This window comes from Nicotiana tabacum, chromosome 23 (genome assembly GCF_000715075.1).
Source record: "Nicotiana tabacum cultivar K326 chromosome 23, ASM71507v2, whole genome shotgun sequence".
Classification (NCBI taxonomy): domain Eukaryota; kingdom Viridiplantae; phylum Streptophyta; class Magnoliopsida; order Solanales; family Solanaceae; genus Nicotiana; species Nicotiana tabacum.
In genome coordinates this window covers 103,719,689-103,737,739 of record NC_134102.1, presented here as the reverse complement: position 1 = coordinate 103,737,739, position 18,051 = coordinate 103,719,689, and the positions used below count along the sequence as shown (strand labels likewise).

General features: G+C 35.4%; 1 long non-coding RNA gene across 4 annotated transcripts; it reads left to right on the top strand.

The window, feature by feature from the left end:
• Nucleotides 1-8,099: 8,099 nt before the first annotated feature.
• Nucleotides 8,100-11,473, top strand: LOC107772029 (uncharacterized). 4 transcript variants are annotated; one of them, XR_012706195.1, is made up of 3 exons: nucleotides 8,178-8,459; nucleotides 8,953-11,119; nucleotides 11,196-11,473. It is a non-coding gene; the product is annotated as an uncharacterized LOC107772029 (long non-coding RNA). The 4 variants fall into 4 exon arrangements; XR_012706194.1 differs by having other exon boundaries at nucleotides 8,180-8,459; nucleotides 8,953-10,887; XR_001644966.2 differs by having other exon boundaries at nucleotides 8,190-8,459; nucleotides 8,953-9,110; nucleotides 10,044-11,473.
• The last annotated feature ends 6,578 nt before the right edge of the window (nucleotides 11,474-18,051 follow it).

Sequence of the window (18,051 nt, the reverse complement as noted above, 5' to 3'; positions counted from 1 at the left end):
AAAAGCAAAAGAGAAAATATTTTGATGATGAAGCCACTACCTACTGCAGCACAAGCTTGTTCTATTGTATTGCATGAAGAATCACAAAGGCAGGTACACTCTAGCAATCAGATTTCTACCGATGCATCTGCTTTCCTTATAAATGGCCAGAAGTGGACAACTTAGAGGAAGATATTTGAACCTAAAGGGGGGGGGGGCAAAATCATGCTACAGAAGGAAAGAAGAATGACTTATACTACAGATACAACAAGAAATCAGGACATGTGAAAGAGGACAACTACAAGCTAGTAGGATATCCACAATATTTTAAGTAAGCCAACAACAACAAACAGAGGAAGGGAAGTAATGCAACAAATCAATATGTCAATTCAACAATTTCAGAAGAGTCTCTTACTGTAGGAAATACAATTACTAACCTTGCTAGCAGCCAAAGTTTCACCAATGAGCAGTGTGAAAAGTTAGTTCAGTTGTTCCAGTCCATGTAGGATGTTTCTGGTGCCTCTAATTCTGAAGCTACTGCCAGTGCAAATCTGGCTGGTACAACAATTCCTTGTAACCTCTTTACTTCCTTTTTTCTCATTGTCAAACCAGAGACAATGGTAATATTTTTGCTTTCTTTTTTTCTAAACTAACCAATAGATTTTGGATAATTGACTCTGGTGCAACGCAACATATGATATTTGATAAAACTCTCCTGCACAATCTCAAAGCTCTTAGTACTCCAGTTTTAGTAATTTTTTCCAATTCATTCAAAGTTAAAGTTACCTTTACATACAACATTATTTGAGTCTAGTTCTTGAGTTGCATGATGTGCTTCTTGTTCCTACATTCAAGTATAATTTATTGTTAGTCTATAAGCTTTGTAATCAACTTGACTGCTTATAAACTTTTTTTCAAACTTGGTTGTGCAATTCAAGTCCCCTTAATGAACAAGGATCAAGCTTTTGGTGATGCAAATGCAGGGTTATATGTGCTGAGGAATAACACTTCAGAAATTGATCTTCCTTACCTCAAGCAGACTGTTCTAGCTCCTTTGAAAACAAGTCCAAAGTCTAGTTCTACTTCTATTGTTGAGTCTAGTTGTCCTTAGTCTTTATTTTTTTTTTCCTCAGAGTCTGTTTCTTCAAGGCCTTTGTGCCAGAGTCAGTTGAGTCCTGTTTGTCATCAAGTTTCAAATATTAAAAAAAATGTTTCAGTTCATAGTATCACATCTCTGCAAAAATTATGGCATTACAGATTGGGACACTTACCTTTTAATGCAATGAAACATATAAGACAGTTCCAAATCATTTATCAAACAAAGACTATTTTCCCTATGATGTTTGTCCTATGGCAAGACAATCAAATCTTCCATTTTTCATCAACTCAATTACTACTAAAAATTATTTTGATTTGATACATATTGATACATGGGGACCCTATAAGGTTCCACTTATAAAGATGAGAGGTATTTTCTTACTATAGTTGATGATTTTCTCTAGAATCACCTGGACTTTTCTACTTAGTTCCAAGTCTGATGCATTTTCCACCTTGAAAAGCTTTAAGGCACTAGTTGAGAGGCAATTTTCTGCCAAGGTTAAAATAGTAAAGTCTAATAATGCTTATGAGTTGGGGACTGGAGAGATGTCTAAAGATTTCTTTCTTTCACAAGGAATAATTCAGTAAACAACTTGTGTGAGGACTCCAAAGCAAAATGGAGTAGTAGAGCGTAAGCATAGACATTTATTGGAAACATGTAGAGCACATTTGTTTCAATCTCATGCACATAAGAAGTTTTGACGGAACAACCTTTTGGTAGCTACTCATTTGATAAACATATTTCCGTCAAGAGTGCTTAAGAAATACCTTACCATGTTTTCTTTGGCAAAACACTTGATTATACCTACTTTAAACCTTTTGGAAACTTATATTTCATCTCTACTTTATCAGGAAATAGAGATAAGCTGGCACCTAGAGCAGTGCTGGGGTATTTCTGGGATATCCTTTTGGGAAAAGAGAGTACAAGATTTTAAACTTGAAACCTAATCAAATCTTTGTCTCTAGGGATGTTAAGTTTATTGAGAATATTTTTCCTTTTTCCTACTCTACACCATTAAGCAACTTGTTCCCTGCTTCTTTTACTGAGTCTACTGCCCATATACTTGATCCCATATTGCTTCCCCCTTTCTCTCCTCATCCTACCAAGTTTTCCCGGATGAATATTCCCGATACTCCCCCCAGCAAGACTGTGTCACCTATTTCTTCAACTCCTATGCCTTATTCTCTTACGAGCTCTTCTACTTCTTCTTTTTCTTCTTCTTATTCTATCAACAACAACAATAATCTAGCAACTGAAGTATTTTCCTCAACACCTGGCGAGGTATTGCGTAGGTCATAACGAGAACATAATCCTCCTAAATGTTTATCTGATTACACTTGCTCTTCTTCCTTTTCTTTTGTTGCTTTAAGTTGTCATAATCAAACCCTTGTTACCTCAATTTTTCAAATACATGAACCAAAAGCTTACCAGCAAGCAGTTTTGCACCCCGAATGGAAGGATGCAATGGAAAAGGAATTTGAGTCATTGGACACCAACTGGGACTTGGGACATAGTTGAATTACCGCTAGGAAATACCCTGAAAATGGGTGTACAAGGTTAAATTAAAGTCAGATAAGACATTGGAATGATTAAAGGCAAGGCTAGTAATACGGGGTAATACTCAAAGAGAGAGATTAGACTATAACGAGACCTTTTTCCAGTGGTTAAAATGACCACGATTAGATGCATTCTATCTATTGCAGTTAAAATGGATTGACATTTGTATCATTTGGATGTCATAATGCTTTTCTCCATGGCGACTTGGACGAGGAGGTATATATGCACTTTCCCCTGGTTTTCCCCAGCCTTTTTCATCACATGTTTGTCGCCTCTGCAAATCGTTGTATGGTCTCAAGCAGGCTTTACGACAGTGGTATACTCGCCTATTTGCTGCTTTGGGTGCTAGAGGTTTTCTATCCTCACTCAACGACTATTCTCTTTTCTTAAAGTGACTGGAATTTGATCACTATTCTTGCTGTTTATGTTGACGACATCTTGATCACTAGAAACAATAAGAAGAAAATTGATGAGATTAAGAAATTTTTGGAATGTGAATTCAAAATTAAGGATCTTGAGGAGGATCATTATTTTTTGGGTTTAGAACTTATCCGTGAAGATGGAGGATTACTCGTAACACAAAGAAAGTTTGCTTTAGATTTATTTACAGAATTTGATTGTTTGGAATCTCGGCCTGCTTCTACACCTTTGGAGCCTTCTTTGAAGCTTAGCTCTGCTTGTGGAAATCCTCTTCCTAATCCAATTACATACAAGAGACTTATCGGAAAATTAAACTTTTTGACCACTACAAGGCCAGACCTTTCTTTTGTCGTTCAATCACCCAGTCAATACATGCATGCCCCATGCTCTGGACACTATCGGGCTGCTATACATACACTCGATCTCTCTGTAAAGATCTTGGTATAGGATTGCTTATTTCACCTGAGAAACCATACACCTTCTGGCTTTTTTGCGATTCTGACTGGGCTTCTTACTCCGACACCCGTCGTTCCGTGAGTGGATTCTTTATCAGCTTGGGTGGATCTCCCATCTCTTGGAAATCCAAGACACATCATGTTGTTGCCCTTTCATCGGCTGAGGCTGAATACAGATCTATGCGTCGGCTCGTCGGAGAAATTGCTTATGTCATTAGATTGCTTCAAGATCTTAATGCTCCGCCATTGTTACCCGTTCCTCTTCACTGTGATAATCATGCGGTAATTCACATAGCAAAAAATCCGGTCTTTCATGAATGAACGGAGTACATCGAGCTTGATTGCCACTTCGTTCGTGAAAAATTACTGGATGCATTGATTTTTCTCTCATTTATACCTTCTTCCGCTCAACTTGATGATTTGTTCATGAAAGCTTTAGGTGGACCTCTTTATCATCCAACGTTGGGTAAGTTGGGAGTCTGTTATTTGGCCTCACACTTAGGGGAGGGGGAGGGGGAGGGGGAGGGATATTGACGATACAAATATTTCTAGCATTTCCAGCACCGGTAATTTACAGAGAAAAGTTGGAAGAGACAAGTTAGAGGAGACCTACATTCTACGAGACCTAACTATGGTTGTCTGCACTTGACCAAGTATTTATGAGGGTTTTATTTTGAAGAGTCAAGATGAAGACATGCGGGCTTAATCAAAAGGATACAACTGTGAACTTCTGGAAAGATGTATTGGGGATAATTTTGTAATAGAACTATGCAGATAATTTCTTTTACATTTATTTATTTAGTATTTGTTATAAGTTAGTTATAACAAAGTGGGTCTACCTCGTCAGTGGCATCTTTGGCTCTTGTATATAAGGATAACTATACACTATATAGAATACGCAAAATCAATACAAAGAAAATTTCTCTGCAATAAATTTCTTAAATCTCTTTAAAGGTTGATCTCACATCAGAGAAAATCAGAAGTAAAACTAAGAGGAAAAATAGGGTTCAATACTCTTTTTCTTCTCTCTTTTTTGTTGTTGGATAGAACGAGTGGGTGCGATTGAAATTGGTTGAAAATACCTAGACGATGCTATATACAAAATTTGAGCAAGATTAGAATTGATTTAAACTGGTTTTAGGTATAAAAAAAAAATCAGACCTAAAAATTCAACTGCGATATGTATATATCATACTGTATATTATGTATATCAGTGTATATTATATATAGGTTTTTATGGACGTGCATGTGTACAATTTTATGGATGTCCGTGTATATCACATTATATATCGTATATATAACACAAATTTTCATGGATATACACAGATACACATGATATACATGAGATATCACCGATGTACATGGAGATATACACGGGATACAATGGGGGATACACATGAGGAGTCGTCTTAAAACTTGAGTTTTCAATCTGAAATATATTATACAAAGAAGGAAAATAAAATTTTGATATATTTTTTGATATACATATTGTTAAACTCTATGATATACAAATAATATAAACCGTGTTGTATATATTTGGATATACAGATAAAAGAAAACTAGAAAAATAATTTAGAAAAAAATCGGAGATTTTTCGGATACTATTGAATGAAATGAAACCGAATTATCACGTCGAATATTTATTGCATATGGTGAATTCGACCCTTCTAACACCGAAACTTCAAAATCAGAGTCATCATCTCATGAAGAGATGGCGATTTGACATGGAGCTTTAGATTTTGATTTCTTAGAGGTTGAATTTTTACCAATCTTTCAAGTTGAAAAGAATGGTAATATGCTTTGGGAAATTCTACAAAAGATTGTAGATATAGAGAATTAACCAAGAAATAGGTCAAAAGCAAACCTAATATAGTAATTATCGGAGAAGAAGAGAGAAATTTGGGGGACTAAAAAATATGGAGTGAAATTTAGGGAAGAAAGAGAACAATAACTTTAAGAGGGAGAGAGGGGAGAGTGCTGTAGGTTTCTTATGATTTTGCATAAAAATAATCTTGCCTATAAAATACCAATTAAATATAAGAAAACCTTAATGTTGGGCTATAGGGTGCGAATGTCTAAAACTAGAGATTTTTTATACCAATTTTCTTTATAGGTAGTTATACCATGCTATTTTCTCTAAATGCTCTATTCATTTGTTTGGGTCACAGAAACTGAATAGCCCAGTGGAGTTAGGCTCATATGGCCCAAACAATAGCCCAATATTGAGTTCTAGGACATTTGATCGAAGTTTTTGCATATTTGTCCTTATATTTCATAGTCCTTTCAAAAGTTGACTTATTTTTGTTAGGGAATCTTACGTAAATGTCCCAAATAAGTTTCAATTTATCAATCTCTAGCCATTAATCATAGTTTATCAAAACTAGCAAAACACATATAAAAATTAAAAAAATTCAAATAACTAAGGTTCTTTCTCTCCAAGAATCACACGCAAAGATTTCCTTCAATATTTTTAAGCATGATCAACAATATTAGATGCAAGATATAAAGTGATAAAATACAATATATATATATATATAAGATTCAAAAAATCTAAGCAAAATGACTTTTTTTTTATTGGTATGGTAGAAATTCATTGAAAACATACAAATGAGTCAATATATAAATTTAGAGAAAGATTGGAGGTGATTTGGTCTGATTTGGTATCAAAATTCGTAGTTAAAATCAAGTAAAAAAAATCTTCTACTACACATGTATCAAATATGTAACACGCATATATCACCCATACATGTATATCCATGTCGTAGTTAAAATCAAGTAAAAAAATTCTTCTACGACACATGTATCAAATATGTGACACACATATATCACCCACACATGTATACATAGATATACATGTGATACACATTTGATGCAAATATGATACATATGTGATACACAAATAATATACAATGTGATACACATGTCATTTTTTCTTTTCATGTTTCATCTTCTACTTCAAATTTTCTATTCAAACTACCTCAAAACTCCGCCAAATCATCTCGAAACTGAGATTCAAAGTCCTTAAGACGTATCAAATCTATTCGAAAGAAAGCAAACAAATCGACTTTTTTGGCTACAAATAGCTAATTGGTTAATATTGTTACATTTGGCTAATATTAGTAATATTTAATAAATTGACCAATTTTTGTAATAAGCTCCTTATAATTAACTGATTGTTTTCCTTTTTGTTATATAGTTGTATATTCAGAATTTCACTAAGGATATCCAAAAGTAAATATAATGTATATAAAAAGTAATATTTGACACAAACATAGTATAATATTTCGATAAAAAATGCTTATTTGAGCACGCTTCGCCGGCCTTGCCCTCAATAATTGACTCATTTGCGATAATATAGTGCATCGGCTCAAGGGCAAAGCCAATAAAGCAATGGCTTTAGGCCCTCAAAATTTTAAGGCCCCATTTTCAAAATTAATAATAGTAGTAAAATTATAATTAAAATTTTATTCTGATATCAAGTTATCAATTTCTAGTATTTTTTTCTTTAAATTTGAATTTTTTTTTTCTATTTTTAACTTATAGTAGTAATACTGCCTTTGTTATTTTGTCAGAATACCTACTATGGCAACTATAAACTGCCTTTGTTTTTAAATAAAGCCTTTTAATAAAATTTAGCTTTAGGCCTCCAATATTCTTGAGCCTTCTCTGGCACTGCCATCATTCGGTAAAATAGTCATACTGTTTATACCAAGCTCCAAATAACAAACGATTTTGATGTTTTTAAAACTGAACTTCAAGAACTATAACTTTCATCCGTCTTTGTAATACCATATAGTACATGTCTGAGGAGCTTGCATCCAGCTACAGGCTTATAAACACATTGTTTGGTCTCCTAGTTTTTTTTACATAGTACTCCTTCTACCTCAATTTATTTTTTTGTGCTTAGCTTGTAAATTAACATATAAACGAAATATATATGAATTACCAAACAAACTCTTAGTGCCGAACTAATGTTATTGTAACCAAATAAGTTGAGGAACGAAGTTCTTCCATTCAAAAACGAGATTAATATTACTATGGCTACAACTGCCAACTTGCAATTATGCCTGGACGTAAGAAGACTCTTCATTATGGATGAATAGGAAGGAATAACGACGCTGCTTGGGTAGGGAAAGAACGGTTGTTCAGGTTGGTAAATGAAAAATGAGAATCTATATCTATATTTATATATTAAAGCAAGAAAAATTTCCTTCTAATTTAGCCAAATGTCAAGTGGCTAACCTATAAACAAGACACTTGACAAGTTATTTCATTTAAAATAGATGTTATACACAGATTTTTCGGCTTTCTAATACTCAATCATCTCACTTTTATCGCTTCTTTTCTAGAAAATTTCCATTACTTAATATGCTTTCAACTAACGACAACAACCCAGTATAATTCTACTAATGGGTTCAGAGGAGTGTAGTGTGTACACATACCTTACTCCTACCCTGGGAAGAGGCTGTTTCCGATAGACCCTCGATTCCCTCCCTCCAATAACTCCTACCCTGGGAAGAGGCTGTTTCCGATAGACCCTTAATTCCCTTCCTCCAATAACTACCCACCTTGCTCTTGGGTGACTCAAATTCACAACCTCTTAGTTGGAAGGTCCTCTTGTCAACTAAATAAATTAAAAAATACTAAAATTTACATAAACACCACATTTTAGAATAAGTACCGTGTTTCATATTAACTATACCTTCTTATCTCTATCTCTTCCTAAAAACATTCCCAATTCTCCCAATTCCCAACCGTGTTATATCACTTGGTATGAGAAGAAACTCAACAACAAGAAACAGTGTATGTTTACAAAATCATAAATGGGCTAACACCTCCTCAGATCGGAATGTTTATTATCTAAAATTGATGGATTTTTACTTGGAAAAGATTCACAATTTCCCAGCAGCTATTACATTTTATCATCTCCAACCAAAATCCAATTCGAGGTATGTTTGTGCAGATGACTTTCCTCCTTAATTTTAGATATAAATCTTAAATTAGTTACTTGGAATTTAAATTTCTATTTGCACTTACATTTTATGGGCTGAATCACACAATTTTTCGGTTCTTTTTTATGGAAATATCTTTTACTTAAAGTTAATTTCCCTAAATTAATTGCGTGGATTCAAATTTCTATTTGCTCTTATATTTTATGGGTTGAATCACACATTTTCCGGCTCTTTTTATGGAAATTTCTTTTCCATAAAGTTAATGCCCCTAAACACACGTTTTTTGTTTTTTATTTATAGCAACTTAAAAAGATTATGCGAATATATATTATATACTTTATATATATATATATATATATATATATATAGCAACTGAATTTTTTTGATTTTAACTACTACTTAGGGTTTGTCTTCAGTATAATATATATATATATAGCTTCGCCGAGCATATACTTCAGTGCAAACAATCCTTTGATTAAATTTTTTCTAGGGCAAAATATGAGGGCAAACTTTGACTGTATCAGCGATATATCGAGTAACAAGATGAGTTGGAATTTGAAGGCACGAGTACTGAGAGTGTGGCACGTTCCAGACCGCGACAAACGAAACAACACGGTCTCCCTTGAATTAATTATTCAAGATGAAAAGGTGCATTCTTTTTAAGTTGCATTTATTTTTCCCCGTAATTCGACTACAATCTCCATCTTCTGATCTGTACTATGGAAATCATTAGGTTATGCGTGTATTTAATCAACTGCAATTTCAGTTTTTATGGTCTAGATGGAGATATATTACTTATTCTAAAATGAAAAGATGCATTTTTTTAATTTGTTTATCTATCAACAAAGTAAAGAAGTGTTCGCCAAAGCTTAAACGAAATACTTTTTTTTTAAGTAGAAAAGAATTTCTATATACTTGAAATCATTTGTAGTTTGTTCTAAAGATTTTTTTTTTTTCCATTTGCGAGAACATTTTTTGAGATCTTAAACTATAAAATATCTAATATTATTGTCATATGAACAGTAATTAACATAAAATCTGCATTATGTGTTATTTTGGAAAGGCAGGCATTCACATATTATGTGTTGCCCATTGGTACATGTATAAAGGCTTGATAAAAAAAAGTTGAGATGTCACATGTATAAAGGCTTACAAGATGCTGTCTTGCATGGAGAAATTAATCCTTCTTCTCAAGGAAAAAGGATAATTCTACCATCCAGCTTTACAGGGGTGCACGATACATGATTCAAAACTATCAAGATGCTATGACAATATGCAAATGGCCCCTGATCTTTTTATCACCTTTACTTGCAATCCAAAGTGGCCTGAGATTCGTAGATTTATAGAGAGTAGGGGCTTAAATCATGAGGATCGTCCAGACATTTTATCTAGGGTATTCAAAATCAAATTGGACCGCTTGATAAAGGATTTACGAGACAATCAGATTTTTAGAAAAGTAAAAGCAAGTATACAATTCAACTTCTAAAAAATAATAATTACTTTTTATGTTACACAAGATAATAGGCTTTAAAATAAATATTCCAGCTTTTTATGAGGTGTAATAAATTCTTTTTGGTGCAGTGATTTATAAAGTTGAGTTCCAAAAACGAGGGCTGCCTCATGCTCACATAAGTAATTGTGATGATCCAATATCGACAATTGTTGAAAGTACATATCCAGATTTCTTTAGCCATTCCAGTGACATAGATTACCTCCAGCAAAGAGCAATTCTTGCTCTGACTCTTGATATGGTGGAATCAATCAATGAATATATAGTTTCACTCAATTATAGTCCTGAGAAGATATATTTGAGTTCTGATACAGTTTGTATGTCTGATCATTCTTTTTCAGCTTAGTGTTCCTGTGATGTTGTTGAGAAACATTGACCAGTCAGGTTTGTGTAATAGCACGAGGTTAATCATCACAAGACTTGGAAATCGGATTATTGAAGCCAAGGTTTTATTTGGCAATATAGCTGGACAAAAAGTGTTTATCCCGAGAATGACATTGATTCCATCAGATGCAAGAATACCTTTTAAGTTCCAGCGAAGACAATTTTCAATTGTTGTATCTTTTGCCATGACAATTAATAAAAGTCAAGGCCAGTCTCATGTGGGGTTATTTTTGAAGAAGCCGGTATTTACTCATGGACAACTGTATGTTTCTCTTTCACGCGTGACAAGTAGAAAAGGGTTGAAGATTTTAGTTCATGATGATGATGGCCAAATAACGAATGAAGCTAGAAATGTGGTGTATAAAGAAGTTTTCGGTAATTTAGTTTGAGATGATAGATAAACATGGTGGAATCATCAGTTATTTACAATTTGCACCCAACAGAACAAAGAGAACAAGCTATAACTACTTATGCATTGAACAATTGAATTGTGCCAAAACCATGTTCAGCAACTCAGTAGAGGATATCAAGGTATCTTCATAACTGCAATTTCATTCAGATTACATTTCCTTCTATTGGGGGGTTGAGAAGTACTGGCTCTATATACAGAAAGTTAATTCAATAGTTTCTCCGGGGGAGAACGACCGTGAAGTACCAATCTGTGTTAACTTCTGTTAATGCTAATTATAACCAAAATACTTAATTGGTGTTTAATTGCAAGGTTTATTTCCATGAAATACTTGATGAGGTCATTGATAGCTTGGTAAGTATGTCAGTGCCTTTAAATGAGGAAGGAATGTTCTTTACCAGCAATACTAACTATTAGTCCAATTGTGCAGATTTAAGAGGGAATAACACTTAAAGTTGCTGGTGGTTTAATGCTTGAACATCCGCTGACGTTGCCTTTATGATCTACAATATGATTAAAACCATCGTAACCTTCACGCTCAGCCATTCCTGTTATTGAATGGATCTTTGTTCAAAAGTTACTTGGATATAGTATGTAAAGTAGTTTAATGGAAATACCGATATTTGTTTATTAGTTTTTATGACGCAGAGGACACTGATGTTTGGATTGATTGATACTACTATTAATTATATAAGTCTTAAATTGTGATTGCTGCTGCACTATCTTCGAATTTTTTGTTTTCTGGAAACATATTAGTAAAGTTAATATCTAGGTACCAATCTAATTTTGTTCGTTCATATAGTTGTAGTTGAAAACTGTAAGGTTAGCATAGTTACCCGGTACCTCTACCGGTGCCTGTTTGTTGATATGTTTCACCTGCAAAGTAGTCCACAAACTTAATGTCATGAGCAAAATAGAGTCGCACACCACTTTGTCCCAGTGAAGCTAATAATGAATTGGACACACAGCTACAGCCATAGAAGAAAGTTTACGGTTAATTTAAGGTAGACCTCATTATCTACACTGAAAAAATTTATCTTATTATATACCTTTTGGATATACTCTCAATCCTGATGCTTACTCAGAGAGGTAAGAAGTTTGATATCATGCATGAATGTAGTTGGAGGAGTCTTCCTTTAGAAGATTTGAGCTTGATTAACTCGAGCTTAGTAGTTATTGGATGTAAGGTTCTATGTATAACTGACATTTCCATGTTATATGGATTTTAATATCTCATACATTCTGCTTCTCATCTATAATATTATTTTAATAATTTATTTTTCTTTTCTGATTATTTGATAAGAACAATATTATCATACTAATATTCAGAAGTACCATCCGCGCATCACGCGGGTTTTAATACTAGTATATAATAAGAGAGGAAGAGGTTAATTATGGAAACTCAATTAGGATGAGAGAAAACAAAGGGGGATTGTATTCCTTGGTTTATAGAAAGACATAATAGATCTCATCATAGATATATTTGTCTAAATTATGATTTCTCTCTCGTTAGTCCTTTCAATTAATTAATACTCGACTAGTTGAAACAATAAGAATATATCTGAAAAGAAATAGTTTTGAAAAATTTAAGTAATTTCAAACAAATTCAGTTTTCTATAATAACTAATATTTGCGATGGAGGTAGTACGTTTTAGAATGTTGATTAAAAACGTTCCTTCATTTTAAAGCAAAAAAATAAAAAAATAAAAAAAAATGAAAAGAGTTGCCTTGTAGGGGATGGCTGAAGGTAGAAATTTTAATTTGAAATAATGAAATGTAGAAGCAGATGGTAACTTTTTCATGTAGTCCTTTTGCTAATACGTTAAACAAATGTGTGATGAAATGAATGATTTTGTTAAATGAAAATAACTACTAGTACTGTAATAACCAAAAGGGACCATCCAAATCTGTCAAGAAATAAGTTTTTCAATTTTTTTTGTGTGGTGGTAATCATGATTTAGCAAAACCTTTTCCCTCATTCTATCTTCTTCTTTCTTTCATGTTTTTCAAAATATTTTAGCCTCTAAAGGGAATGTTAAGTTGTGAACTACTTAACCATATCAAACAATGATTAAATTTATTAGCAAATCAAACTTTTATTAATACCCTAAATACATGTACGGGAAAAAAAATTGAGATGGCACAAACTTATTGGGAAATGCAATTAATGCGATTTTACACACAAAATTCCACGTAGAAATTAAGTATAGTTTGTTCACAAGCAATCAAAGATCTCTCTAAGGTCTAAAAACCCTCTTTCAAGGGGACATGATGGAAAGAAAGGACTTCCAAAATACAAATCCCCTGTCCAAGATTTTGATATAAATTGTATTGACTCCTTGACCAACATTACCCTTTCTCTAATCAAAATATATATAGTGAAACCAGGAGAAAAGACTTGGTAAAAGTCTCCAAATTACAAAGTGAACATGGATGTCCATTTTCATGGACTACTTCAATGTTCAATCCGATACCTAACCCATTAAACACTTAAATTCCTTCCTTACTCATCCATCTTGCAGGTTGGAAGGGGGCAACGTATATGTCCATCCTTGAACGTGTGACTCGGAATATGAAGATCAAACCTATAAAGTAGTAAACTCACAAATAAGCCGAAATCAGCTGATATCCCTTGAATACATGTGGTAGCTTGGCGTCAGAGCAAGAAGTATATTAAAAAGACGATCTTGAATGATCTATTATCTTTTGGTTTGAATTGAATTGTATATCGTAATTGCTTTCTGCTAAAATATATATTTATAATAAGTAACACTTAAGTCGTGAGTGTAATACTACTCTACACCAGCTTGAACTCAGGAAGTATCAATTGATACTCAACTACCAGCCGGGGCGGATCTATGTAGGGAATTGGGGGGTGGTACGCCACCCGGTCGCTCGAGTAAAATCGTATATATGTACTGGTATTTTTCTCAAAATATTAACATATATAACACGGCACTCCAAGTCACAAAATGACTACAGGTGCCACGGTTAAAGCACTAGAACTCCACATAAAATGTCCAGGATCAAGACTCTGTTGCGGTCCTTGTTATTTGTTTTGTTACTTGTCTTTTTTCCCTCCCCTTTCTTTTCCTTGTGCTCCTTTTAAATTGTTTTAATTTTTTCACCTTTGTTATTCACTTTATTTGTACAATCTTTTTTTATTATTTATTTAAATTGTATATTTTCTTCCTTTTTCTTTTTCTAGATCTTCAAATTTATTTGAATGTGATTTCCTCTTTTTATCCATCTAATGTAGTTTTATTACTTTTAGAAATTAGAGTCATGCATCAAAGACTTAATATTAATCGAGCTATATGTAGATTGAAGTGGTATATTTCCTAGTTTAAAATTTTATTTTACTATATATATTTTAATCATATTAATCAAATTTGAATCCAGAGAACTAGACCGAATTGGACAGAACCTATTCGATTTTGTGATAACATATTTATTTATGCATAAAACAATCTTTTAATTTGAATTAAATTAATTCAAATTGGACCGAATCAAACCGAATTAATAAAAAATGTATCGAACTGACTAAATATGCATCCAAGTTCAATCTCTTCACTATGGTCGGTTTGCATTAAAAGCAATGGCACCAGGGGCGTACACAGAAATTTTTGTAAGCATTGTCGAAATTTATAGAAGAATCGGAATAGTAACTTTAGTTATCATACTTCTAGATAAGAAATAGCTTTAGTCTATTGGTTTTGTTGAGTCTTAAGTTAGAAAAAGTATTGAATTAAATTCTACTTCATCACATTTTTTAACTACATAGATTCTCTCAAATATTTGCAAAACAAGATGTGCTAGTTAAGGTTTGAAATTCTGACCTCTTAGAGCAAAATCAAGCACATAATCAATGCGCCAAGAGATAATTTATGTCAATTGATTTTATTTTTTCCTACTTATCCGCTTCCACCCAGTATTAATACATTAGTAAAAAATAAATTGACGAATCGATATCGCGTGACACTACTTCGATAAATGTGCATCCGTCCCAGAGTGGCATACGTAGCCATCATATCTTGGATCCGCCTCTAACTACAAGACTTCGTAATCTTGTACTAGAATTTTTTTTATTTTTAGTATTATTATTTTGAAGGATTAAGTGGTCATGAAATGTCACATACAAAATGACTGTCAAGAATGTTATTCGCAAGCAAACTAAACCTAACTTTGGAATGTAATACCATCATTACTGACTAGACTACGTACATCTCAACACTTTTTCCTTTCCATTTTTATAATTTCTTAACTTATAATATAGCCGTCAGGATACACATTATCCATCTACCCCAATCCTGATATCATATTTGTAGTCTCTCAATCTTCATATATTTGCTACCCAAGTCAACCACTGTATCCAACAAAGGTCTCCAAAGCATGTTAAGATACTCCCTGGAACTTGCCTACATCTTAAGTGGGCTCCAGGACATAATGTGATGACTCGCCATGTCATCATGCCACATAGGCGCCATTTGGCATATATTAATGCCATGTGTAAGCTTACATAGGAGGAAGACTTGCATTTGTGAGAAGATTCTAGAGAAGTATGAATATTTCCTTTGGAAGACCCTAGATTTTTATGGATTTGCTAGGAAAGTCCTTGGAATCTTCTAGGCTTGTAGAGAATTCTAGAGAATGCCCTTATGTTGTAAATATTAAGGACTTGTGTAATAATTAATAATTACATACTAGACCCTAGGAGACTAGTATATAAAGGGGCCATTCATTTGTATTTCACCAAGCAAACAATTCAAGTTCTCTCTAATATAAAGCTTCCTTTAACAATTCTCTTGTGTTTTTTCTACCATTCTCTTAGCGATCTTGAGTGTAGTAAGGCTGACTTGGCATAGCAAGAGCGTGAGCAAATTGTCAAGGGCCGCACGTGTACTTAGTTAACGACTAAGGACGTGACAACGTGGTATCAGAGCAAAGGTTGCAACTAAGGAAATGGCGAACGACGGAGAAATTAACGCTACCAACACCCAAGCCAACATCATCCAGGATATTGCTGGCAAGAGCAGCCTTAACAAAAAGAGAAATACCACCAACAAGGGCCAGGAGGTTCCACCCGAGGTTGTGTCAAACGAAGGACTTACATCCCAAGAACCATCTGCCACTGAGGCGAGCGAGGATGAAGTGGAGGTCCTGCCCGAGGACGTCTCACTCGGTAAAGAGTGGGTGATGAAGATGAACGCGGGGATGGACGCCGTGGAGATCTTTGGCCAACGCTTGGGGAAGGTGGAAGGCACCCTTAGCGTTCTTGAGGGGCACACTCTTGAAGAGATTGAGAGCATCCGAAATGACTTGGAGGGACGTACACAGACCGAGATGGAACTAAGGCAAACTATCACTGCCTTAGAGTGCAGACTCATGGAGGCTTTGAGTACTATCGATGCTATGAAGGCAAAGATAGAGTCACTCGAGGAGCATGTTAGTGCTGGCGTGACCGAGGCAGCCAACAATGTTATGGTGACGAGGGAGGCCAAGATCGAGGCTCCCAAACCCCCGATGTTCAAAGGTGTTCGTGATGCACAAGAAGTGAAAAACTTCCTTTGGCACTTGGAGAACTACTTCAAGCACGGCAAAGTGAAAGACGACGAGGCCATGATCAACACTCCAGTGTTGTACCTCTCAGAGACTTCCACGCTATGGGACGTGGATAAAGGTCTATGTACTATTAGCACGTGGGATCCGTTCAAAGTCGAGTTCAAGCGACAGTTCTTTCCAAACAATGTCTTGTACGAGGCAAGGTGCAAGCTTAGGGAGTTAAAGCAAACAAGGAGCATACGTGTCTATGTCAAGGAGTTCACTACCCTTATGCTTCAAATCCCCAACCTGACCAATGATGACTTGTTGTTCCACTTCATGGACGGGTTGCAAAATTGGGCTAAGCAGGAGTTACAATGCCAGCAAGTCGTAAATATAGACCAAGCCATAGTGGAGGCCGAATCATTGATGGATTTCGGGCATGACAATCAAGACAAAGGGAAAGTCAAAGAATCAAAGTTTAACAATGTCAAAGGTGGGGGAGACTGTGGCAAAAGGCAAGGAGATACAACAACAATACTACAAGACTCAAGATTCCAAAAAGTTGAGTGGCCGTCAGGGCTACGCCGAGAAGAAGGCGCAGACCGAGAAGGAGGGATGTTACATATGCGGAGGGCCGCACAGCTTCAAGAATTGTCCCGACCTAAAAAGCCTTAGCGCCATGGTCCATGAACGGAAGGAGCAGCCGCAAGGAGAGAGTTCGGGAATCGCACAGTTAGGTATGATCGGATTATGCGGTGTTGTCACAAAGCAATCTATCCAACTTACCGAGAATGGCAACCAGTACGTGGATCTCAACATCAATAACAAGCCTGCTCGTGCAATGGTGGATACTGGAGCAACTCATAATTTCGTGACTGAGGCTGCCGCAAAGAGACTAGAATTGAAGCTTTCTCCAACCAACGCCCGCGTTAAGACCATGAATGCCGAGGTACAGAATGCTCGTGGGTAGCTAATGGAGTTGGTGTCAAATTGGGAACTTGGAAAGGTATGACAAACTTTACCGTAACCACCATGGATATCTTTGACATCATATTGGGGCAAGAGTTCTTTAGACATTGTCATACTTTGATCGACCCCTACCTCCAACATCTCTTGGTTATGGAGCGGGAAGGATCTTACATGGTACCTACAGTGTCTATGCCACACGGACAGAGCCAAGCACAACTCTCAGCTATGCAGGTTGTCAAGGGGATCAAGAAGTTGGGCAACCATCGCAAGTCTGGAGGAAGACAAGAGTTTTCAAGAGACACTACCACCTTGCATAGAGAAGTTGCTTGAGGAAAACAAAGATATCATGCCCGAGGAGTTGCCTAAGCACTTACCGCCTAGGCGAGAGGTGGATCACAAGATTGAGTTGGAGCCAGAGGCTAGGCCACCCGCATTTGCCCTATATCGTATGGCACCGCCCGAGCTAGAGGAGCTCAGGAAACAATTGAAAGAGCTGCTAGATGCTGGTCACACCCGCCCATCAAAGGCACCTTTCGGCGCACCAGTATTGTTCAAGAAGAAGAAGGATGGATCGTTGTGCTTGTGCATAGACTACCGAGCACTTAATAAGGTCACATTGAAGAATAAGTACACGACCCCGCTCATTGTTGACTTGTTCGATAGACTTGGGCAAGCCAAGTACTTTACCAAGGTGGATCTTCGCAAGGGCTATTACCAGGTTCGCATTGCAGAAGGGGATGAGCCGAAGACATCATGTGTGACGAGATATGAAG